The sequence below is a fragment of the Odocoileus virginianus genome, chromosome 18, assembly GCF_023699985.2.
Source record: "Odocoileus virginianus isolate 20LAN1187 ecotype Illinois chromosome 18, Ovbor_1.2, whole genome shotgun sequence".
NCBI lineage: Eukaryota > Metazoa > Chordata > Mammalia > Artiodactyla > Cervidae > Odocoileus > Odocoileus virginianus.
Window position 1 is genome coordinate 29,742,205 of NC_069691.1, and position 27,368 is coordinate 29,769,572.

At 40.5% G+C, this 27,368-nt stretch overlaps 1 protein-coding gene across 9 annotated transcripts in view; it reads right to left on the reverse strand.

Moving 5' to 3' along the window:
* Positions 1-20,203, reverse strand: part of MPDZ (multiple PDZ domain crumbs cell polarity complex component) — a 160,749-nt gene extending 140,546 nt beyond the window's left edge. For all 9 annotated transcript variants that reach the window (XM_070480511.1, XM_070480517.1, XM_070480514.1 and 6 more), the window contains exon 1: positions 19,921-20,203. The gene's annotated coding sequence lies outside the window, so the exon portion shown is untranslated. The remainder of the gene's footprint in view (positions 1-19,920) is intronic.
* Positions 20,204-27,368: the final 7,165 nt, after the last annotated feature.

A 27,368-nucleotide genomic window follows, 5' to 3' on the forward strand; every position in this document is an offset into this window, starting at 1 on the left:
TGGAGATAGGGTTTTTAGGAAATAATTAAGTTTAAATGAGGTTATAAGGCTGGGGTCCTAAACCAAGAGGACTGAAAACCTTATAAGACAAAGAGATATCTATGTTCCTCTCCCTCCTTCCTTTTCTCCCTCTCATCACATGCAAGCAACAAAGAAAAGGCATGTTTTTTCATTGAAAGTACACAGAGAGAAAGTGGCCATCCACCAAACCAGGAAGGGAGCTCTCACCTGAAACCAAACCCAGCTAGACCTTGAAGGTGAACTTCCCAGCCTTTAGAGCAGTGGGGAAATAAATTTCTATTGTTTCAGCCACCCAGTCTATGGCATTATTTATAGCACCCTGAACTAATTACTGCAGACTGCAACCTTCCCACAGCCCCTGCTCCAAGGAATATGCCATTTCACACTATGCTATGCCCCTCTCCTCCAACCATAGCCAGGGAAGCAAAGGGTGGGCTCCTCACTCAGTGGAAGACAATCTAACTGCTGACCTAAGAGGTAAAACTGGGCTAGAGTCTCTCTCTTGAGAATTTGAAAGAATAAACCAATTGGAGAAGGCAATGGCACCCCACTCCAGTACTCCTGCCTGGAAAATCCCATGGACGGAGGAGCTTGGTAGGCTCCTCCATGGGGTCCATGGGGTCGTTAAGAGTCGGATACGACTGAGCGACTTCACTTTCACTTTTCACTTTCATGCATTGGAGAAGGAAATGGTAACCCACCCCAGTGTTCTTGCCTGGAGAATCCCAGGGACGGGGGAGCCTGGTGGGCTGCCGTCTGTGGGGTCGCACAGAGTCGGACACGACTGAAGCGACTTAGCAGCAGCAGCAGTGGAGCTAGAGTTGAAAAGATAGAAGCAGCATGAGTAAGAATGAAGAAGCCAAGATGGGGCAGGCACGGGCTTGAGTTATGAGACAGAAACAAATCAGTGGACAGAGACAGAAGAACACAGCTGACATCAGGAGAGAGGCAAGTATTGCCCGGAAGAACCAACACAGCTAATGAGAGGAAAACAAAGTAAAACTGGTCCCCAAGAAATAGTCACTGACGCCCATTTTTACAGCGACTCCATTTTGCCAGAGGTACTCTGTATGAGGCCCTCTTTGTTCCAACCAAACACGCCTATTACACTCTGCTTAGGTACAGCATCATACTATCACATCCCAAATAAACTAGCATCTTTCTTAAGACGAACCCTTCCTCCTTTAGCTATTCATGGGGATACTCTACTTCCAATAAACATCTGAGAGAACTTACAAGCAAATACAACTTTAATATGAAAACTGAGACAATTAAGAATTTTACAAGAGAGATAGTTACTTCAAAAAAACAAACCATGGGGAACTTCTACTACAGCAGGTGAATAAAATACTGTAAAGGATTCGGTTCTGATCAGAGCCTGAGAAGAGTCATCAGGTTCAAATCAAACAAATCATAACTCTACTGTTGATAAAGGAATGTGAGATCTGACTAACAAGGTTTCATTCTATAAATGAAACCACAGTAACTGTGGAAAACATTTATAAGTTTCATTTATAAGTAATGAAAGTATTTCTAGCTAAAATATTCTAGTCAAAGGAGAATAGAAATACTTTCACTTCAAACTCCACTGGAAAAATAAGCCAAACATGTACGCTAAAATTAAAACACTAAAAAAAAACCCAGAATTTACAATTTATAAACCAGGAGGAAAAAAGATGGAACAAACCATACTCAAACAATCTAAGAGAGCTTGGGAATAGAGAAAATGAAAAAAGGAAAAAGCATCATTAAAAAAAGAGGAATGAAATAAATTCAGATATCCATATTCACAATAAATATAAATGGGTTAGACTCACTGAAGAACAGGCTAACAATCTGTATCTCAAAAATGAAAATGAGAGTTGTAAACAGTCTGATGTCAACCTATCATTTTTAATATATAGAATAATAATATATGCTACACATAAAAAGGTATTTATGTGATTTCATCATTACAACAATGAGTTATTGATAAAAGGACACATTCTAAAATCAATTACAGTTATAGTTACTTTTAGGAGTGGACAGATGGAAGTGGTAGCTTTTGATCAGAGAGAGGTCAAAAGATGACTTTAGCTTTCTCTACCTTTTCATGGAAACTATAATTTTAGAATGTTTTAAACTTATATGTGTAAAAATTAATTCAGTTGAAATGTTTATGGATAAAGTGGTGAAATGCATGGTATTTTCTTCCAAAAAATGGCAGTGCTCAGAAGAAACATGACTGGACATGAAACAGTGGCTATTAAAAGTGAATAATGGATACATGAGGATTCACTATAATATACACAACATAAAATGTACATTATAAAGTTTTCATAACAAAAAAATTGAAAAATAAGTGATTGACAGTAAACATGTGAAAATGTTAATGCCTACCTAATTTTGGAGGATGGGACTAGAGCTGATTAGTTACTTCTTTATTCACAATATTTTTCAAATTCTCCCTATCATCCTTCCCCAACAAAAAAAGGTTTCACCTTGAACTACTAAATTACTTGGAAAAATGTTTTACTATTGGTAAGTGCTACCAGAAAGATAATTTCTTCAGGCTAGATCACTTAACCCCCACAAAATGACAGGAAATATCATGAAAAGATTTCTTCAAAAGTAGTATTTCATAAGGAATCTGCATTTGTATCATTAAAAACAAATTTATTCTGATTTTCTGACGGTTAGAAGTACAGCTTTCAGTTTTCCCAAGCCCTGTGAGGTAAGAGCCTTAGAAGCAGGTCTATGGCCCCGGATTAGCTAATTCCAAGTGAGGCTGAGCAGCAGGGCAGGAAGTGATCAATGACTGTTACTGCTCTCCTTCCGAACAGACACAACAGAGCAAACTAAAACCCCCGCCCCTGCAAATGATGGGTCAACCCAAGAGAGCACATGAATGTAAATTTGTTTCAGTTGAAAGAAAACTTACCTTTCATGTATATGCAAATGATGATTCAATATTATGAACAGTCACATAATATATTTAAGCTAAAATCATAATATGGGCAAGTGGCATATTAATCCACATTTGGACATACATAAATTACAATCATTCCTCTGATCAGGAATCTACATACTCTAAACAAATTTTGGTGATAATAATTATCTCATTCCTTTTCTTAGGAATTTACTAATACGGAGAAAAGAACCTACTGAAAATACTTATAGATATTAGGCTACCTAGTAACTTACAGACACACTTACACAACAATGTGTTTATACTAACAAACATTAACTTTATTTAATGTTCATTAACTTTATTTTGGTTTTGAAAGCTACTTCCTTTTATTTTTAAGACTGTTGGCCTGAAGTGAAAGGTTCATTGTCCATTCAAAAAGTAAAACATGTTCTGTCCTTAACTGCGGATTTCCCAAAAGCACAAAGATACAAATTTTATACCAACATTTTACCAGATTTATATCCACTTCCAGAAACACACACATAAATTATATTTTGTGATGCTTTTGAGTCAAGCTCCTTATTTATTGCTCACACTCAAAGATGAAGTCAATTTTATGGTTGAAAGCAGCCTTAAAAAACACATAGGGCACAGACAAATACAAGTTCGCTAAGGTTTGGTGAACTGTAATTTTAAAAATAAGTGTAACAATTTAAACAATAAAAATCAGCAGTGTGTATGGGATTAGAACCTCAGGCTGCTTTATTACTTAATTGACTTTTTGAAAGGCTGGACTTTTTTTTTTAATATACTACAAACCAATTAAGTTTATATTCCATTGAACTATATTCATTTCCTTCCTCCTCCATCATCCATATTTCTTTTAAAGAACAACCAAGGAGACACACACATACACACTGCTAGAGAACTAGAGATTCCAATACCTTCTTTCTGGGCAACCGTTTTATGTATTTTCCATCCATACTGTTCTCTATTAAAAACAATCATTCCTACAGGAAAGGGACCCTCTGCCCAAGTCAACTCACACCAAATATGGTGACTCAGAGAAAAGATTTAGATGCTTCTGAGAAAAAAGGTTTAGCCTCTTCTGTTCCCTCATCCCCTCGCTAAACTCAGGAAGTCAGGCTGCCGGGCAGTTCGCTCCTGATGGCCACCTCACTGTCAGTGTGGGGAGCCGAGCAGCAACAGGCTGGGCAGGCTTCTTGGACAGAGCCAGGCGGGGCATTCCTCCAAGGGCTGCCGCGCAGGCAGCACCCCTGGTCCACATCAGACTCCAGAGGCAGCCGACCGTCCATACGGCACCCGCTCCAGCCACATCAGTGTACTGAGGGAGGCCGAGGACGACGGGAGGACTACCTCCGCCACAGAATCCTCAGGGGTCAGCCCTCCAGGTGGCAACCGATCCACCAGAGAAATTACTCCGGGCGCTGCCTCCTGCCCTTTGCCTGCCTGGAACGCAGCAATGCTCCAGTGGGCGGGGCCAGCGGGGTCCCTGGCGCTTAGAAAAGGCTGGAACACACAAAGCATCCCCACGGCCAGCAGCTGCCAGCCCGTTCTGGGTGAGGACTGCCCAACTGCAAGAGGAGGTGACAGACCAATCTGTCGTTCCTGGCTGCCCTCTCAGAGATGAGTTTGTGAGATCGCAGCAACAATACTGGCATATAACAAAACCACTGATGGCTTTGTCAGCTGTGACTCAATGATTCCTTAGGGGAAAGCACTAAGGAACAGTAAAGAGAGACAAACTTTCCAACACAGGTACACTGTGGAACTAGGAGGGGGAAGGTCAGAATATTACATGCTGGTTCGACTTCCCTCCCATCCAACTAGTTTATGCTCTTCATCAAAGGTCATCCAAGGGCTTTGCCCCATAATTTAAAAAATAACTCTACATCCACCATTCCCAAACAGTTTTTCCTGTTCTGGAATCTTTTCTACAAAAATTATGAAGCGCCATCTATCATATCACCACTTAGCTATCATTTAGCTGTAAGTACTAAACGTAATTAGATATTTTTATTTTTCCCCATCAATCAGTGCTTCCTAACTTCAGTCTGTGGCTTTCATGATTTCCCTTTGCTGAATTGGGATGGAAACAAAGATAACGGTTACAAACTTTAACCAGAAAAGGGCAGCCTCAAATTTCTAACGGCATACTGCAGTGTGAGTTAACGGAGCTGTTTTTCTTTACTGGACTATGCTTGTGGTGACTAGAGGTCTGCACCCACAGTGACTCTGTCTCAACCCTTTGCTGTGCTGAGAAGTAACAGGCATGTGCTGAGAAGGGCTCATGAAAGATCACGCTTTCTTGCTCTGAGTCCATTCTTTGCAATGCCTGTCATGGAGCATTTAGAACCCTTAAGTTTAGCTGGCAGAAGAAATTAATGCATTCTTGCAATTATTAATGCTTAATAATTTCAAATATCATATTTAAAGACATCAGAAAAGTTTGTGACCTTTTACCAAAACAACTTGCTAACACCTTATTTTGCTGATATGAAGTAAAAAGGCAAAGAGATTACTAACTTTCCCAAGATCACATAACTCAGACCTCTCATTAAGCAATCCTATTTCTATAGCCATTATTATGCAGGGGCACTGTAAAGTTTACATAATAAAACATCAATAACTATCTGAAAGTTTCAACCGAAGGTAGTCTTAATTCAACTATAAGAGGATATAGGGGCAGAAGAAAAAGGGAGAAATAATAAGCTTAAAAACCTTACTCATTAGATTGGGTGTCTATTAAACTCCCTAAACAATGAACTGTTTTATTTTCCATGTCATTTTGTGGAATTTTTTTTTAAAAGCAACTTTACTGCTCAGATAAAAATTAACCACCAAATATTCCCTTCAAGAGCCAAAGGTTTCCAAATATATATTCACCACTGGAACATTTACAATGTAGGTGTGTTGTAATCCACAACTAAGCCAATAATTTTTCATTTAAGACTGTTAAAACATGCTCTTCAATAACAACTGATAATAAAACTGTATATAAGAATTCGTTTCTGTTGCATGTACTATAATAACAACTCTTCCACAAGTGAGTTTTTTAGACAATGAACTGGCATTTATTTTTACTCTTTGAAATGAAACCATTTATGAAATAGCTGTCATATATCCCCATCTTCTTAAACACAGTATATGTGCTTCACAAACATGCATACCTTTAATCCTACCAATACCTCAATATTAGATATACCCACTTTCAAGTAAGAAAACTGAGGCTGAAAGATTCAAGTATTTTCTCCTCTACTCATGAAGTATGTAAGCACCAGAGCTAACATTAAAAGCCAATCTGAGTCTGACTGACATCAAAGCCAAGTGCTTTCCACCAAATCATAGCTCTGTGCTCTAATAATACTTCTACAGGAAAGAAAATAGCTACTTACCTTCAGATAAGTAGCCTCAGCCGGCCAAGCTTTCAGAGGTCCCAAACTGCTGCTATAAGGCTCTCTCGAAAAAACACTCTTGCCATTTTACTAGCTGTGAGATCCTGGGCAAGTCAGTTAACTTCTTGGAGCTGCTGTTGTAAAGTGAGCATTAATAATAACATATGCAAAATGCCTGGAAGAAACAGGCATACAAAAGCTGATGCTATCATTATTTTGTCTTCTAGTGTCTGCACCAACTCAGTGGACATGAGCTTGGGTAAACTCCGGGAGTTGGCGATGGACAGGGAGACCTGGCGCACTGCAGTCCACGGGGTCGCAAAGAGTCAGACACCACTGAGACTGAACTGAACTAACTGCTTGTCTGTTGTTTCCAATTTGGACGTAACTCTTTAACAAGAGTGAAAATTTGATCATTTCTGACCTTGGTCTTGTAAGTTACACTATGTCTTAACTATGTAGTAAATAAAGCATGTAGCTTTAGGACAGCTTTCCCGTTGCTGAAAAATACACGTACTTTTTGTACTATTGAAGATCCCCCAAATCACTCCCTCTAAAATACTTCAAAGAAGTAGAAATGAACCCAAAGAAATTGTAATCCAAAATTCAGCTTAGTCAAAGAACTGACACTTAAAAAAGTGTTAAGTTACCAACTAGAGGAGACAGACAGAGAGGGAATAGATGTGGTGTCTGACAAGACAGAGATAAATGAACAGGAAGAAAGGAAGAAGAAATATTGAGGTGAGGAAGCTGAAAGGGGGGAGAAACAGAAAGCTGAAGGACAGCAAAGCAAGTTAGAAAGCCCTGAGAAAAGTCCTTAGCATTTGCCAGGCTAACAGGAGGTGGAGGGCATGCTGACTAAGGTCACAGATGCCCAGAAGAACTGATCATCTCCCCGCCAGTGTGAAATCTGATCTCAAAGGAAGAACTGCAACTCAATCTTCCTGTACCCAAACACAGTAAAACACAGAGTCACTATCCTTTCAGTCAGTTATCAGAATCTCCCTGAGATAAAGTATGTGAAAGTGCTTAGAAACGGGAAGTTATAGAAGTATTAGGCGTTACTATTACTATCAACAGTATTAGCATCAGAACGACTAACTGATGCTGTTGTTTCCTATCCCTAATTTAAGAAAATCAACAACGATAAAAAACTATATATACACAGCACTATTTTAGCAAGTTTTAAATAAGCACTTACATTTCCCTAGGCATAAGGCACAGGCAGATGCAGCACGAAGATACCTGCACCAGATACTTCCATTCTCATACAAATAAATACACACTTTCACATCTAATTTTGCATTCATAATTGTTTTTTTTTTAAGAAAGCCATCCTAAATTCTATAAACTTTAAGCTCCCCCCCCCAAAAAAAAACAAACTGTACTATCTGTCTCTATCACTAAATCATATGGCAAAGAAAAATAAAGACAGGTATCTTGTTGCCGAGCTCTCAATTTTGTAGAAAACAGTACATAATTACACTGCAACAAGATGTGCTAAATTTTGGGAGAGTAAAAGGAATCCAATGCTATCAGAATGAGTCAGAAAAAAAAAAAAAAAACTGGGTATGTGACATGTGAATCATCCTGAAAGACTTGCAACTTGGGATATGAGGGACAGCCAGGAGAGGGAATGGCAACTCTTAAAAATGGAAAGACACCTGCTAAGACAACAAAACCACATAATTTAATGACAAGGGTTCTGGAGCACAAGGCTTCCCCACTAGACAGGGCAGAGGAAAGCCACCTTTCCATGGCCTTCGTGGGACTTTGCCCTACAGGGGTAGAGCAGTGAATTTTAGATACATGGTGTGGCAGGGAAGAGGGGCGAGTAACTAAAATTTATTTTCTGGGGGAAAAAACATTCTGGCAATAGGCTACATAGTTCATAAAAAATAGAAAAGAACTAGGGATTTCCCTGGTGGTTCAGTGGTTAAGTCTCAGCGCTTCCAACACAAGGGGCCCAGGTTCCATCCTGCAACCGAGGGTTCATGAGCCTCAACTGAAGATTCCTTACGACATAACTAAGAAAAAAATCCCACAATTCTCAACCAAGACCTGGCACAGCCAAAGAAAGAAAGAAATATTTTTTTAAAAAAATAGAAAAGAACCAATAATAGTATAAACAGACGTCAGGTTGTTAAAAACAGCCCAGTCCGAGGAGCAGGGGGTTGCAGAAATGTGAGCAAGATTAATGCTAAGAAACAAGAGAGGTGATACAGACACACATTAGAGAGTATTAAAAGGATCAATGACCACTAGTTGTGTGCTTGGGACAGGTGTAATGAGTGAATGACAGCAACAGAGGTCAACTCTCAGCATTTCTAATCTGGGAAACTAAAAATACCAGAGCATCATTAGCTTAAAGAGCAGAAAAAGAAATGTCACTTAGAGGAAAGCGGTGGAAATGCATTCCTTTGGGGCATATTGAGCTTGAAATGTCTAGAAAACAGGAAACAATAGAATCTAGGCTCCATGAGGGTAGGAACATTTGTTTTTGTTTTTTTAAATGTTGTTGATTTCTTTTTCTCACTGGGCTATATCACCAGCCCCAGAAACAGTAGCTGGCCCAAAGTGGGCACTCAATAAATATTTGTTGAAAGAATGGATCAATTACATAAGTGAATCTAAGGAGAAAAAAATTTGGAAGTATAAATCAGGGAATTATTGGCCTAAAGATGTTGCTGAAGATAAAGAAAATTAACCTGGGAGAAAATAGAGATTAACAAGAGAACAGAGGCTGGAACTCTGGGAAACACAGACATTTACAAATAGAATATAAGAATTACTTTGGGGTAAAAATCCATTAGAAGTAAGGATTCGTCATGTTTATCACTCTCAACAGGTACTTACAAAACTCCCACCAGGGCCAGCACTCTAGGCCAGGTTACTGTTTATTTAGCTGACCGTAAATAAGGGTCTTCATTGACATCACATTTGACATCACTTTGGTTCCTATACTAATGTGATAACAAATGACTTATGGAAAGTGAAAGTCGCTCAGTCAAGTCCGACTCTTTGCAACCCCATGGACTATACAGTCCATGGAATTCTCCAGGCCAGAATTCTGGAGTGGGTAGCCGTTCCCTTCTCCAGGGGATTTTCCCAACACAGGGATCGAACCCAGGTCTCTGGCATTGCAGGTGGATTCTCTATCAGCTAAGGCACAAGGGAAGCCCCTGACTTATGGAAGATAACCTTAATCAGGTCAAATTAAATATAGAAGATCAAAATATCTTAGACATCAAACAATTATTTTTAAGAACAAATTCAAAACCCTAGTGAAATCAAAATATTCCAGCCAGATCCAAGATGAAATAATATCTACATATATGAAAACTCTGGGCTTCCCAGGGAGCTCAGTGGTAAAGAATTTGCCTACAAGCACAAGAAATGCAAGAGACACAGGTTCAATTCCTAGGGAAGATCCCCTGGAGTAGGAAATGGCAACCCACTCTAGTACTCTTGCCTGGGAAATCCTACAGACAGAGGAGCCTGGTGGGCTACAGTCCACAGGGTCGCAAAGTGTTGGACACGACTGAGCAGACACGCATGCAAAACATGGGGGGAAAAATCTTAAAAATCAGTGAGCATGCTCTCTTATATACCTCCATACTAAACCAAAACGAATTCACCTCGAGATCTTCCATTAACTGAATATGCACTCAAAATAAATTAAAGTTTGTCCACAGTAACTGAAACCAAGGTTTTTCATAATGTGTACTAAAAACTCTCTAGAGAGAATGCTGTATCCCTCTGACAGCAAAGAGATGCCACTCTCTAAACCAGCTGATAAGCTCATCAGGCAGCAGTAGTCTACACTGCTGAAGACACATTGAGGAAAATCAGTGGAAAAGATAATTTACATCATGCTGGCCAGATTCCAAGTTATTCAGATAAGGGAAAATCATATAAAGAAGTCTACTCAAACACAAACCTCAGCCATATAAGATAAGCAAAGTGTGGGCCAATTCAATCCCTTAGTTACTAATTCAGAGATAATTATAACAGGCTACACTATTTCGTTACTTTATGTAATTCCATAGGACTCACTAAGGCCATCCTAACAACCTTGTATTTTCTCTCTAAAAACAATTTAAAAGACCTTATTCTTTCAATAAACATGACTATTTGCTTCTTAATTAACCCATCTACTACTTAATCACATACATTAACTATATTTTACTATGGCACTTAAAGGGCTGTTAAAATTAAGATGATAAACCAACTTTTACTTTTGTAATAATAATCCAGAGAGTATACCTGCTTTAAATGGTGGTGTTCTGGGGTTTGTAGTTTTTGTTGTTACACATAATTTCAATCAAGTGATAAGAAAGTAGCAACAAACATATAAATGTTAAAAATGACCTGAGAAATCTGAATGACCCCAGTAAGAATAACGTGTTTTCAAAAAATAATGACCATCCCTTCTCCAATTCTTGGTGTTTCCAATGATCTTAGGTGTAACATACACTGAGGGCAATTATTTGGATAACTCGGGCAACAGATTGCTCCTCTGTTATCCAATTCACTATATGATTGTTATATAAAGTTGTCAAAAGAAGTAACCAATAAATCTTTCAAACATTATAAGAACTACCAAAAATATGCAAAAGGGTCAGGAGAACTAGACAAGTACTCTGGAATAAAGCTTGGGGCTCAATACTAACAGTGTCTTCACAACGTCATCTACAAAAGCTTGTGGAAAGCCTCAATGCTCATGAAACTTTTTTTTTAATTACCTGACACAGTCAAAAATTAGAAAAATTTAAAACTCTTTATTTTACAATTTACCAGGCTTTTTTTTTAAACAAAACATAACTTACATATTTTGAAACTTCAACTAACATTAAATAAGGGTATTCAGATTTTATGTTGATCTAAAGGGACAGGAATTTAAGAAGATAGAATAAAACTATCAAATACAAAAGTCTGACCCAACACAGTTGAAACCAAACAAGCACACTACAAGACAATGAAGTATAAGAGAATTCTGAACTATTAAAAAAAACTCTGAATGGTATATTCATATAATGAATTAATACTCAGCAATAAACAGTAAAAAAAAAAAACCACAAGTAAAGGCAACACGGATGAACCCAAAATAGAGTCAAAGCAGTCAGACACAAAGAACGCACTGTCTGACTCCATCTATTTAAAGCTCTAGAGAATGCAAACTAATCTATAGTGACAGAAAGCAGATCAGTGGTTACTTGGAGATGGGGAAGTAGGAGAGGCAGGAAAGAATTACCAAGGGGCATGAGAAAAAAAACTGCCAGGGATGGACATGTTCAGTCTTGACTGCCAGGATGGTTTCACAAGGGCCAAAACGCAACAAACTATACAATTTCAATACGTGAAATTTATCATATGTGAACTACGAATTACATTAATCTCAGTAAAATACTTACACAAGCCCTCCCCACTCCTTGAGAAAAGGGGAGAGCCTAAACATCCTGAGTTTAGCACCAAACAGATATTCATTGAATTTAACAGAGCAGCCTAGGGAGAAAAATCCATGCCTAGGAGGGCTGTTTAGACAGACAAAGACATTGACAGACATATGGCTATGGCTATAGACAAATAGCTGAGAAAAGAAGAGAAGCTAAAGGCAAAGGAGAAAAGGAAAGATACACCCATTTGGATGCCGAGTTCCAAAGAATAGCAAGGAGAGATAAGAACGCCTTCCTCAATGATCAGTACAAAGAAGTAGAGGAAAACAATAGAATAGGAAAGATTAGAGATCTCTTCAAGAAAATTAGGGATACCAAGGGAAAATTTCATGCAAAGATGAGCACAAAAAAGGACAGAAATGGTATAGGACAAACAGCAGCAGAAGATATTAAGAGGAGGTGGCAAGAATACACAGAAGAACTGTACAAAAAAGATCTTCATGACCCAGATAAAAACAATGGTGTGATAACCCACCTAGAGCCACACATCCTGGAATTCGAAGTCAAGTGGGCCTTAGGAAGCATCACTAGGAACAAAGCTCGTGGAGGTGATGGAATTCCAGTTGAGCTATTTCAAATCCTAAAAGCTGATGCTGTGAAAGTGCTGCACTCAATATGCCAGCAAATCTGGCAAACTCAGCAGTGGCCACAGGACTGGAAAAGCTCAATTTTCATTCCAATCCCAAAGAGAGGCAACGCCAAAGACTGTTGAAACTACCACACAATTGCACTCATCTCACTTGCTAGCAAAGTAATGCTCAAAATTCTCCAAGCCAGGCTTCAGCAATACATGAGCCGTGAACTTCCAGATATTCAAGGTGGATTTAAAAAAGGCAGAGGAAGCAGAGATCAAATTGCCAACATCCGCTGGATCATTGAAAAAGCAGGAGAGTTCCAGAAAAACATCTACTTTTCCTTTATTGACTACGCTAAAGCCTTTGACTGAGTGGATCACAACAAACTGGAAAATTCTTCAAGAGATAGGAATACCAGACCACCTGACCTTCCTCCTGAGAAAATGTATGCAGGTCAAGAAGTAACAGTTAGATCTGGACATGGAACAACAGACTGGTTCCAAATCAGGAAAGGAGTTCGCCAAGCCTGTGTATTGTCACTCTGCTTATTTAACTTATATGTAGAGTACATCATGCAAAATGCTGGGTTGGATCAAGCACAAGCTGGAATCGAGATTGCTGGGAGAAATATCAATAACCTCAGATATGCAGATGACACCACCCTATGGCAGAAAGTGAAGAAGAAGTAAAAAGCCTCTTGATGAAAGAGGAGAGTGAAAAAGTTGGCTTAAAGCTTAACATTCAGAAAACTAAGATCATGGCAGCCGGTCCAATCACTTCATGGCAAATAGATGGGGAAACAGTGGAAACAGTGTCAGACTTTATTTTGGGGGGCTCCAAAATCACTGCAGATGGTGACTGCAGCCATAACATTAAAAAGACGCTTACTCCTTGGAAGAAAAGCTATGATGAACCTAAAATGCATATTAAAAATCAGAGACATTACTCTGCCAACAAAAGTCCATCTAGTCAAAGCTATGGTTTTTCCAGAAGTCATGTATGGATGTGAGAGTTGGACCATAAAGAAGGCTGAGCACTGAAGAACTGATGCTTTTGAACTATGGTGTTAGAGAAGACTCTTGAGAGTCCAGTGCACTGCAAGGGGATCCAACCAGTCCATCCTAAAGGAAATCAGTCCTGAATATTCATTGGAAGGACTGATGCTGAAGCTGAAGCTCCAATACCTTGGCCACCTGATGTGAAGGACAGACGCATTGTAAAAGACCCTGATGCTGGGAATGCCTGAAGGCAGGAGGAGAAGGGGACAACAGAGGATGAGATGGTTGGATGGCATCACCAGCACAATGGACATGAGTTTGAGTAGGCTCCAGGAGTTGGTGATGGATAGGGAAGCCTGGCATGTGCAGTCCTTGGGGTTACAAAGAGTCGGACACAGCTGAGAGACTGAGCTGAATTGATAAGAGGGATGAATACACACACATATATATGTATATTCTGCAGATTTAATCAGTATAAAAACGCATTTCAGCGCTGTACTTTTTCTAAAAGGGAACAGCATGACTACATTCACCACTCCCAGATAAATCATAAATGAAATAGCAAGCGGGGGGTCAATGTCAGTCAAAACTACACTGAGTCCTATAGATGAGGCCCCTCCAGCGCTACAGTCGGAAATAAATATTGCCTAGAGGCAGACTTCATGTTTGACTTCCTAAAAAAACAAATTACCTTCAAAAGCCTGGGGTGGATGCAGGGAGGATGGGGGATACTTGACTTAAACCTTTTCAACATTATCCAGTAAAGCCTTAGACAAACTGGACCTGTTGGTGAAGGGGAGAACTAGCAACATACAAGAGAAGCTAGCCATTCCTTGTACAGATCAGAGAGGACCCTTTCAACTCTAGAATAATCTTTAGTATTTATGGTTCTGTTGCCACAGTTCTGTCCGTTTAGTGATGTCTTATGAGCACTGGATAACAGATTCCCATTATCATTTTCTTCAGCTAGGTCCCTGAAGCAAGGCATGTGAGGCCCCACCTAATTACATACTGTAAAGTTAATCCAAAATTAACTATAGGTCTATAAGAATATTTACTTTTAAGCCCAGATCAAGATTTAAACATGCCTTCTCCACTGGTGTCCTGTGTACCTCATGGTGCTCAGCCATATTATACCTCCTTAAAGAGTCAAGAGACACTGGTTCTAAGGGATGCTATTAACGTCAATTCAAATGTATGGATGTTTAATAATCTCAAATTATCCTGAGAGGAACGACAATTAGTGAAAACTACTGATCAACAGTTGTACTTGTTCATTTGTATATCAAAACAAGCTGGGCGTCCTCATTTCACAAAATACTTCTGTTCTTTAGGGAGGGGTAGCACTGAGGGGAGAGAACTATAGCTAAGTTTTCAGCTTCTTTGCACCTATCTATGTCACCCATATTTTTCAATGTGCTTTCTTAATCATCAAAATAAGTTACTAAAAGAAAAACTATCCTATGTATTTTACTGTAACTAGTTTTAAAACATAACTAATAGAGTAAATGAAAAGCATTCCAAAACATATTCTTACTGTCAACATTAAATCATCAGCACAAAGCAAATAGGTTTTTCCTTAAGCTTTTGTTTTTTTTTGTTGTTGTCTAGTAACTGATGTTTCTGCTTTTTCCTTTCTTACAAGTGTTTCACTTTTCACTTTCCCCTCCTGCATTTATTTACAGCACCTCAGATATGGAGGTAGAGAGGTTTACAACAGCATAATAATGAATGCTGATTTTGCAGATGTAAATAAAACTAAAAGGAAGATAAAGATAACAATTCCCTAGACCAAACAAATTTAACCACCATAAGCAAGAAGAAAAAAAGCCGGAATTTAAGTACTGTTTTACCTTTAAAAAAAAAAAACTCAGCTCTCCAAATTTGGAAGAACTGCTTTAACATTTCTCTAACAAATATAATTTCATCACTTCGAAAAAGTTTTCCTTTTAGGATATAGGATATAAATTACTTTTTAAATTATATTTTCTCAAAATGAAGAATAAATTTCTGGGGGGCAAAAAGACTGTGCCAAATACTTGCCCACAAAATGTGCACAGGATATACATACAATTGTCAGGCCAGTATAATCTAAATAACAAATTATACTGTTTTAATCACACTCCAAAACCATCACGAGATGCTGACAATGCTAATAGTTCATCTTTGCCAAATTTAATGTTTTACTCATTTTGTGAGAGAATAAATATTTTAAGAAAACTGATGCTTTTACGAAACACTTAAAAAGAAAACTAATTCTGTCTACAAAAAGAAAAGGCCAATTTCCCAGTGAACCTCAGAAGAGACAAAACGAGTGGCCTCAGACCAAAGATGATACCTTTTTCCTCACATGACAGTTTTCCTTTCTTTCCAAATATCAAATTACCACAGTAATGCTTACTTACACCACCACAGTAGCCTCCTACAGGACTTCCCTCCCTGACGCCGAAACAGCCCAGTTCTTCAAGGTCTCACGAGTTTACAAACTACAGTCTGAGAGAGCCTTACAGTGTCTGTAAGAATCTATCATGAACTGTGCCTCCCCCCAAATGTATATGCTGAAGTTCTAACCTCCAGTATTTCAGAATGTAACAGTAATCTTCAGGAACACTGTCTTTATTTGGTGCTCTCTCCAGGGCCTAATCCAGTTCCTCCTATCTCCTAACCTACTACTATCTACTCAATGCAGGACTATCTTAGACCTTCTTGGGAAGTGTCTCACAGGAAAGCAAAGATATCAGTTTTCTCTATCTAGAAACAATTCATCTCCTTATTCTTATCCGTCCATGTGGAAAATCAAAGTGAAGTCGCTCAGTCATGTCCCACTCTTTGTGACTCTATGAACTACAGCCCACCAGGCTCCTCATCCATGGAATTTTCCAGGCAAGGATACTGCAGTGGGTTGCCATTTCCTTCTCCAGGGGATTGTCCCAACCCAGGGATTGAACCCGGGTCTCCCGCACTGCAGGCAGACTCTTTACTGTCTGAGCTACAAGGGAAGCCCCCGCCCATGTGGAATCCCACTATCATTATTTAAGCACAGTGTATCAACTTTACCATACTACATGTCATTTCCAATTGTATTTAAACTGATGCTCTTTTATGCAGGAAACTAATTTACAAGAGAAAATAATATCATTCTTGTTATAAATATGGGGTTGATAATGTTATGTAACAATGCATTAATAACAATATCAAATAAACTGCTACTTTAGGCCAAATGTGTTTTAAGGCACATATGACTGTTTACAAAATACAACTGGTGCTATACCATCATTCACATGCACCATCAAGCAGTCCTGAATTGTACGGGAACGTGTTTACTTCTTCATTCAGTTACAGAATCTTTGGCTGATAGATGTGTAGCTTGCTCTACTAACATACAGGGACATTTCCAATCCAATATGTTATCCCTGCCCTAAGATCTTTTATGAAAAGCACAGAGGGCTTTGTGCATATTGTAAACATACAAAATGGAGCAACTCAACCTGAGTCAAATCTATGACATCAGACTTCAGATGTAATCTGGAGAAAAATCATCTGCTCTTAACACAGGACAGTATCTTCCAGGCAATTCACTGCGACTCCCCAGCTTCGAATCCCTTAATCTAAACCCTAGACAATGGGTGCATTTCTTTAGAAAGCAAAGCCTCTTCACCACAGCAGCTAAAGATCTGAATCAATGTGAAATTACATTTCAAGGCCTTCCATAAATATCTTAGAGCACCAAGCTTGGCAGACATGTAGTCAACTCTGGGGACAGCCTCTACTCTGACACCATATATATGCATTCAAAAGTTACCTGACATGCAAAGAGGACTGCAGGGACCAAACAGGGCACTGCCTACATGCCAGAAATTTGGAACACAACAAAACCTGACTTCCACCTCTCCCTTCCCCAGCAACAACCACCCCTGGGCTCAGGCAATACAATGAAGCAGTGTGTTAAAGGAAGAAAGGAAACCAGAAACAAGTGAAGGGAAAAGCAATACTGAAAAAAGCCAAGGAAATGGGAGGGAAGGTATTACATGTGAGCAATCTAGTAGTCATACGCTGAGATAAACTTCATCGATTTTTTGTTTGTTTTACAAATGAGGTAGGTAAGACGACCGATGATGAGTTAAGGAGCCCCCAAACTACCTTTGCGTAGGTGACAACTTGCCTGTGGAAAGGAACTTATGACACCCCCTAACCTCTGCTTCTCTCTTCATAAATAAACAAAGATACAGTTCTCAATACTGCTCAGGTAGCAGAGTAACTAGAAGTCACCAGATCTCACTGCAGAGCACCTTGAGATATAGCTATCTCTGTTAAACTCAAGATAACTAAATATATAGTTGCTGCTAATTAGAAACCCCACTTTAGGCTAGACTCTAAACAAGAAAGATGCCAAAAGGTTAAGAAAACTTTTTGAGAGTGAAACATGGAAATGAGAAAATCCAACACATTAACTTGTCCAACCATTGGGGAACAGTCTGCTAGTTCCTAGGATACCAGAAACAGGACCTAAAAGGCAATGAAATTGAACAATACACTCATCACAAGAGGGAGTATGTAAGCAATACTTCCGAAGCCTGATCTTGACTGGCAACTTTTTCTCTAGAGTAAGACAGCAAACTTTTCAGACTCTGAAGGCTATCCATCTCTATCTCAACTATGCAACCAGTCACTGCTGTGAAAGCAGATACCAGCAATAAGGATGCATCACAGAAAAAGGAATTAGCGTGGCTGTGCTTCAATTAAACTTTATGGGCGTTGAAACTTAATTTTCATATAATTTTTACATGCCATGAAATGTTATTCTTTTGATTGCATTTTTCAACCATTTAAAAGTGTACAAACTATCCAAAGCTCTTAAACTTTAGGGGGGAAAAAACAGGCTGCAGCAGAAAGATTTGGCCCATGGCCCTTAAGTTTACATATCTCTGCTTTTAAGGATCCTCCTGTCAACTGGAGGAGCAGAGTGTGCAATACTGTCCAGTCTAGATAAATGTCGCCGATCTGTAAACTAGCCCATTAGCAAGCAGGAAATCTGGGCATCCCAGACAAAACTATCTCCACCAGCCTCCAAAGCTTCCAGCCCCTCCCTCAGGCAAGGGTGCAGGTGCATTCATCTTGAGCTTTGCATTGCATTAGAACTCAAGCCAAAGAACTTCAAGTTTTGTGGGGTTTTTTAATTCACCTCTTTGCCTAAATTCTACCAAAGGGTAAAGCAAGTATTAAGCAAATTTAGATGATGCAATTCTTATAAAAAGTTCACTTTAGTCACCTACACCCAAATGTGTATGTAATCCTGAAATCCCACTGCATCACCTTGTAAGTTTTTCAGACTAGATGTTATTTATTCTTAAAAGGCAACCTAAATGAGAAATGTCCAGAGAAACACAAAAAGGGATGTTTACTCCACACCTGTCCAACAAAACTGGATAGCAAGTTTGGCCACTTTTCAGATTATTCCTCTCTCGACATCAAAAGAACTTGGAGAGGTTTTCTTCGAGGCTGGTGAGGGTAAGGTCCTCTCATCTGGTGTCTCTGAAACACTAGCTGCCACCCGCTCCCATTCCGCCCAAGCCACATAGCACCCATACCCTGGTTCTGCCCTAGTAGGGCGACCTCAGCACCCCCAACCGCGGAGATGGAGAGAGACTTCCCGCCGCCCTCGACTCGCCCCCGGACACTGGGCAGCGGCGGCCACCTCCGGCCTTCGCACGGCCCCTCCTCCTATCCGCAGTCCCAGCTTGAGTTTCCACGCGATCTACAGGAAAGAATAGCCCAGCCTTTGTGCCTCTGTAAGAATGCAAGCAAGAATTTACACCATCACCACCGGTGAAACACACACACACATACACACACAGCGTATTCAGAGCAGCGCTTCCCTAGAAACATCCGGCATCCCGAGGCTGCGAAATTGCAGACAAAGGCGCCCCACTGACGCGGGCTCGGCGTGGGGGGCAGAGAGGGGGAGGAGAGAGCAAAATGCTCCCACCAACGCGGACACGAGATGTTAAGGGCACGGGCGCTAGGGGGAGGGGTGAAGATGGGGGCGGGTACCAGTGAGCCGCCCGTTCTGGGTGCCCCGCTGCAGCCGAGGCGAGGATCGCCAGTCTAGGGGCGCATCCCCATCCCCTGCCCACCCTCGCGGAGCGATGGAGTGGGCGTCCGGCCTGGGGCGCGGCCAGCGCCGCGAACAGCAACAGGCGCCTGTGCCAGGCCCGGGGTTCCCCTCCCTGGCACCCTTACTATTCCCTTCCAGGCGAACGAAAAGATGAAACTTTTCAGCCTCTTAGAGTCAACAAGAGCAGAAGAGGAGGGAAGTGGCTGAAAGAACCGGGAAGACCGCTCGGGAACCCGGCGAGTCGCAAAGGAAACTTCCAGACTCCCCTTCAAGAGCCAAAGCAGCAGCGGCTTCTCGGTAGCGCGGGGTGGGGCAAGCGCACCCCTCCGGCCGCCCGCCCCCAGCGCCCAGCCCCCGGCCCCCGGCCCCCGCGCACCTTCCCAGCCGGGGCGCGCGCAGGCCGCGGGGGCGCGCTCCGGCCTCCCGGCCCGGGCCCCGGCGCCGCTTACCCGGCTCGCGACGGCCGCCCCCGGCGGGAACGCTAAAGGGGCGGAGGGTGGGGACGCGGGGAGCCTCGCCTGCTCTCTTCTGTCCCGAAGTAACGGCCCGGCGAGGAGCTTCGGGATGGACGCGCACAGACGCTCCCGCACGACCGAGAAACTTAATCCCGCCCGGCCACCGGCGGCCCGACGCCAGCTTCAGCCGCCGTCGCCCCCTCCCCCTGCGCGCGCCGCACTTGCGCCGACCGGGGCTGCCGCGGAGGCGGCGGCGTTGGCGGCCGCGAGGCTCGGGCCGCCCGGGCTGCGTGACGCCTGCGGCCGGCGGGGCGGCGGGCGCGCCTCGGCCAATCAGGGGGCGCGGCCCAGCCGGCCGGCCCGGGGTTTAAACCAGCTCGGCGGGCGCTCGGCTGGGATGTGGGGAGTGGGCTCCGCGAGGTTGCTGGGGGAAAGCCCCGTTTAATTGCAATGTCAGATTTTAAAAAAAGAAGCGTTCATTTACACAAGTCTGCCCCAGGCAATATTTGGGATATTCTTATACACTAAATTCTGATACACTTCCCTGGTGGCTCAGACGGTAAAGCATCTACCTACAATGCGGGAGACCTGGGTTCAATCCCTAGGTCGGGAAGATGTCCTGGAGAAAGAAATGGCAACCCACTCCAGTATTCTTTCCTGGAAAATCCCATGGACGGAGGAACCTAGTAGTCCATGGGGTCGCAAAGAGTCGGACACGACTGAGCAACTTCACTTTCACTTTCTATAAACTAAAAAATTGTTTATCTGAAATTCGGATTTAACTGAGCAGCCTTGATTTTATTTGCTGAATCTGGCAACCTTTGGGAACTGGTAGGCCCTATTTCTAAATCTGAGAAGCTTTTTTTTTTTTTTTTTTTTTTTTAATCCCAACGGAAATGGCAACCCACTCCAGTATTCTTGCTTGGCGAATTCCGTGGACTGCCTACAGTTCATGGGGTCACAGAGGCGGGCACGACTGCGACTAACAAACACACACTCTCTCTCTCTCTCTCTCTCTCTCTCTCTCACTCACACACACACACACTCTCTCCCACAGTCTCTCTCTCTCTCTCTCTGCTTGTTAAAGTGATGAGAAGCACTTTAATGAGGATGCCTGGAGCTAATCTCACTTTGTAAAAAGTAACTTTTAGCGCATCAATGTCCATTTCTTGACAATAATCGAACTAAAAGACACAAAAGAGTGCAAGAAGGCTTCAGAATTACAAGGTGCCAGAAAAAGCATATTCATTTCTATCTTGTGCCGGTTAAGATTATCTTTCTGAAATCCTCAATTCATGAGTCCCAGGAATCTTGTCTGGGAAAGAAAACTGCTCCCTTTTCAATACATAAGTGTAACATTAGGGCATACATCATAGGATACTCAGAAGCCAAATTAAAATGTTTAAAGAATGTATTTAATATCCTGAATTAAAGATCTATTTTTCTTTGGCAGAATTGTAATTTTTGATGTGTCTTAAGAAAGCGATTTGTATATATTTCTACAATATTCACCAACTATTTGAAGGGAAGTAGGTTATAAAATAGACAAGACTTCAAGGGGAAATTGGTTTGAGTTTTTAAATTGATATTTTCAGAAAGCTACAAAACAGAACATTTGCCTGCAAATGACTAGGAATTGAGTGAAGTGACCTCAGTGGCCTGGGTGGAGAGAGTGTTCTCAGCCCAAGGACCCTTGTACTTTTATTAACATTATGAATCCGTCGAGTTTTTCCCACCAGCGAAATAAAAATACTGATTAGATTTTTTCATAGTATATGGATATTCATTTCCTCTGCGTCTTTTGAAAATAAAAGTTGAGATAAAATAAGTGGAAAACTCATCTCGGCTTAAGGTCACCCCTTGTCTCTTCAGCACACCTGTGTGTTGTATAACTTTCAATCAGCACGCTCAGGTCTCACCATTCTGAAAAGGGAAAGAGAGGAAGAAGAAAGAGAGGAGAGAGAGAGGGACAGAGGGAGAAAGGAAGGAAGGAAGGAAAAAAGAAAGGGAAGGATGGAGGGACAAAAGAAAAAAGAAAATAACCTTCCTGAGCAGCTCCTTTCTCATCGGCGGCCACACTTTCCCCTTTTCCTTCACATTTAAGTTTGTTGAAACCAACTAACTGAATCTGGCTTCCTGGCCCATCAGGGTCCTAAAGGGACTTTTCTAGAGACACAGTGATCTTCCATCAGTTAAATCCAATGGATATGTTTCTCGCCTCCTATTCCTGTCTTCTCAGATGCATCCATTACTGTTGCACATTCTCTCCGTGAACTGTTCCCCTCCCGTTGTTTTTTCATGCATTCACCTTCTCTTGGTTTTACGCCTTCCTCTTAGGGGCAGATGTGTGAGACCTGAAGCTCATACAATTTGAGACTCTGCTTTAAGAAAAGGAAAACAAAGATATCCTTCTTGGGAAAATTTTACTAAACTATGTGATCACGTAAACCTGTTGCTAGGGCTTTTCCCAGACAAAAGAAGGACCCAGAATCATCACCTTTACTAGCTGCAAAGTTGCTCTGCCTCTGTCAGACCACTCTTCAAAATTCTTTGCCAACTAATCGCTCCTTAATCTTTAAATGGAATTCCTCAAGACTCAATGATAGGCCCTGTTTTCTTTTTAACTCTAAGTCAGTTCATTCTCACCTCTAGCTTATCATTTATTGGTTAAGGATTCCTAAACTGTTATCTTCAATCCAGACTTATTCATCTATCTGAGTGTTTATTTGACTTTCCTGTATATCTGTCTCAAACCTAGATTACTCAAAATGGAGCAATGATATTTCTGCTCAGGCCATCTTTCAGAGTTCAGTATTTCGGTGAATAGCACTGCCATGGACTTTACTCCATGTTTCCCATAATTAGGATAAACCCATTGAGATACATTCTCATCTATATTCTTGCTCCATAGTACTCATCCAACTCTGTAATTATACATTTAGTTTACGCATTTAGTTATATATGCAATCTTTCTGTTCTCTCTTAGACTATAAATTACTTGAGAGAAGTGCCCACATCACCATTTTATCCTCAGAGCACAGAAAAATGTTTCATACCTAATTAGTGTTCAGTTGACATGGGCTAAATACATGAATGCAAAAATGAATGATTTATCTATATAACTTTCGTTTTCTTGCCGTAGAGTCATCTCCAGGCATCCCATTTGGAAACAATCCTCTTACTACTTAAAAATTCCAGGTGATCCCTCCTGTTTGAAGAGCAAAACCCTTCCATTTGTCCTTTTCCAAATCTGGTCATTCTCAGATGTAAAGAAAGCGCATGAAATACTAGTATGTAGAAGTACAGAAGGAAAATGATTCCATAACTAGCTACTAAAGGTATTCTGAGAGTCTTGAAAGGCAAAATGGTGTTTCAAGCATACACAAATTTAATATTTTGGTTTGTTGCAAGTCTATACATGAGATTAAAATAATGGTTTGGTTTAAAAGACACTGTCATTCTAGTCCCATTTAGCAAAGCAAATTGTACATGCCCACCTTAAATGGTAATACATCAGAGGTGAAAAATGCATTTTGTTTCCATTGCTTCTTCCATAAAACTATCCAGCACTGGGATGATTCTACTCAGGATCATCTCCTTTCGAAGTAAACCCGTATTATTACTGCTGTTTTCTCTTATGCTTGTTCTAACCCAGACACAAATTTTCTGGTAACAAAACTGTGTGGTTTATTGCACTGGTTTAAAAAAAATGTTTTTTTAATTAAAATCTTACAGAAAAAGCCCAAGTATAAAGCAGATGAAGTAGAGCTGCTCTCCTCTGTGAAGTGGGTTGAAACTCACTCCTGTGTATAGATTAATAATTCTTTCTATTCTTTTTATTTCATGTCAAGCACAGTCTTCGGATCTGATGATGAGGGAGTTAGGCACATTGTCTGCATCCCAGTTGTTTTCCCAGGGAAGCATTCTGCACACTAATTTGTTTCTATCAAATCTGAATAATGTTCAGACCAATTTTGTAAGGGAAAAATTCTGTGGACTTCCAGTATTAGCTAGATTTTTTTAATATAATTTAACAAGTATTGATACAAATATCAATTAAGTATATAAAACTTGGATACCGGCGAAAGGTCCACTTTGTCTACTCAAAACTCTTAGTGTCTGCCAGAAAGAGATCCTGGAAATCCCATGTTCGATTCATCAAGATAGAAAGTTGCCTCCCAGGCAAAATAGTCTTTGTTCTGCTTTCCTGACAGTGGTCCAGTCCCTCCCACACTTGGTAGATGTTACTACAGGGTCCCCAGGTCAGCATTGTGTATGAACCAGATCCTTTCCCCAGGACTAAATGACTTTGGAGGAATTCTAAATGTAGGCCAAAGGTTTATTTCCATATCTTTAAACAGCTGTGTCTCTTATTAGCTAATAATGCTCCATTTAAGTGCAAACTAGTTGATGTATTTACATCTCTTCCTGCCTAAGGATTAGCTAATATATAACAAATATTCATTTTTTATTTATTATAGTTTGCAGAAAGGTTTTTATATTCAGTGTTGGCTGGATAACTTTATGGTTTTAACTGGCCTCTGGTTTCTCAAGTAAAAGAAATGAGTTTGAATACTTTTTTTTTCTGTTTGTTCAATGTTAGAAAAAAATAGGCTATTTTAAACAATCTTTAACTTCTTTTGATAATTGAAAACAGACAAGATTGAAAAAAGAAGAATGTTAGGATAATAAATATATGTCTACAAGAAATCCATTAGGAGGAAAGAATGGCTGAGAGAGAATGCCAGGCATGTGAAAAATGTAAAAATTATATCTCTTTTGAGAACATGTAGAGTAATCTGTCTCTCTTCATATAACAAACTGTTTAGAGAAGAATAGAAGCACTGAAACATACAGTGTGTGTGACTGGGTCTTATCTTTCAGAGGAAGAAAGAAAGGGCATTGAGAGGTCATGACCATCTGACCTTGACTCTGTTTACTCACGGACCCGCAGAATTATGGTGCAGTGAGGAAATGCTGGGAGAAAGCTTTAGGATGAACTTGTGTTTTGGGTGGAACACATCCAATCTGACTCAAGTTTATACCAGCTAGAATGACATTTTGGAATCTCTCTCCTGTAAAGTATTTCTTCTGCATCAAGTATACTATTAGAGTATAAATCAGTTGTCCACAAAAAAGTCAAAATAAATAAGCAATAATCATAATGAGAACTTGCTTAAGTCATATCATAATTTTTAGGTAATACACCTCCTTTGTAATGACAGAAAGAATAGAGAAAAGAATTGTGTTTTTGAGAGTGCCACTGGGTGACTAGATCACACTTTACCTGAAGTCCATGCCTGCTTTTCTATTTTCATTTATGTAAGGCAAAAAATATCCTTTAGTTCTTAAACTAGTGTGAATTGTGTCTTCTGTTATTTGCAACTAATAGCTTTCGAACTGATAAAATATACATATTAAGCCATTCACAGTGATCTAAACAGTACTTTCAACTTCATAGGAACACACTGGGATCCGTCATCTAGTGGGAGTTGTTAAAGAATAGCTAGGAATATGGGAAAGACAAGAGTTTCCATAGGTGAAACTCACCGAGAAATGTGATAAATACTACAAATGTGCAGAGAAAAATGTAAGCTTGTTTCAGAGGTTGTAGCTCTTCAGACCAGGTTTTCTTTTAGTCTCTGCATTTCTACCATAATTATGGCTCGCTGTAGTCCTTTCCCTGTTTCTCTTGCTTTCCATCTTCCTCTGAAAATATTTGTTTAAATTGGTTCCTTGAAAGTCTGATGATCCTTAATGTTCTGATCTATTTAATAAAGAGGCAATAAACAGTTCTAGCCTCTATCCTTGAGAAGCCTTCTTGACCCATGTGTTTCACTTTTGAGGAAATAGCACGTAGGAGACCCTAATTTCCAGAAGGAGGAAGTCTCGGCTTATAGTCATTGAAATGTTTAGAGAGGACATTTCTGGGTGTTTATCTGAGAAATAGATGATAGATGCCTGGCTGCCAGGAGTTCTGTATGGAAGCTTTGTGTGTGTGTGTGTGTGTGTCTGTCTGTCTGTCTGTCTTTATGCATATGTGTGGTGATAATGGTAATGTTGATTGTCCTAATCCCCATTTTTTGCACCTGACATTTTATTTCTATTCTCCATCGTACCTTGTTTCCAGCTTCTTTGCAGTTTTTGTAGCTTCTTCGCAGTTTCCAGCTTCTTAGCAGTTATAGAAGATGATGCAGTTCTCCCCAGCTGTAGCACTGTAGGCTCTTGGGTAGTGTTTCTCAAACTATCTATGCAGAGTCAGATTTTGCAATTTAAACTCCCAGTGTCTCACTGCCCATTGTGCTTAAAATGGATTACTAAAAAAGTGATTATATGCATGGATGTTGCATCAATATTAAATTAATATAAAGATATTCAAGTAACTTGAAATGTCATTGTGGACCAAGCTGTAGACCACACTTTGGGGAGCAACTCTGCAGGGTCTTGCTACTCCAAATATGGTCCGTAAACCAGAAATATTTGCATTGCTTGGGAGCGTATCAGAAATGCAGAATCTCGGTCATCACCCCAAAATTCTGAATTTGCATCTTCAGTTTAAGCAGACCTCCAAGTGTACATTAAAGTTCTTAGGGAGTTTCTACTCTCTCATCTCTTTCTTGTCTTCTGGGAACGTGCTGCTATATCTTTACCTGAAAAGATTTTTCTTCAGAGCTTCAGACAGCTCGCATCTCCTCCTCATTCAGGTCACAGGTCAAATGTCACCTCTGTGAAGAAGGCTTCTCTTCTGCTCCAACAGAAGCAGTCGTCTCTCTCATGCCACATTACCCTGTATTACTTTCTTTTAAGTATCCAAAACGGTTGCTGTCCTCCCTCCTATCTCCCAACCCCAGCTAGACTATAAAACCCAGGAGAGCAAAGATCTTGTCTGTCTCATGGCCTGTATTTCAGCCTATGGGAGCACAGTGCCTGGAAAGTGGTAGGTTCTGTTTACGATGCTAGGTTCATTACTTCTGTTGACTCACAACTTTTGCCCACCACTGGCTCCTCTTGCCTCCTGTTTCTGTTTATTGCTTTCACTGTGTCTCTCTCTGAATTTGTAATAGAAAATCCAACATAAACTGACTTTTAAATAAAACGGATGCTGGTTCATGTCCAGTGGAAACCCAGTAATCAGGCATAGATCAGTCAGGGCGCTGGGGCCTTTTGGCTCTGACTCTTTTGGCCCCACCCATCTCCATGTGTCAGCTTCATATTCAGGCTGGCAGCTAGGTAAACAGGGCAGTCCTAGCTGTCACACACACAGAGCATGCTGCTCACAGACCATCCAGTGTGCTCACTTGCTTTTAAAAACCAATTAAACTCTGTCCCTCACACCTCCTGCAGCATCCCTTCAACACTGCTTAGACTGAATTAGATTACATGTCTATTCACAATTCAAAATACTTATACACAAATAGAGAGTGGTATAATTACAAACAATA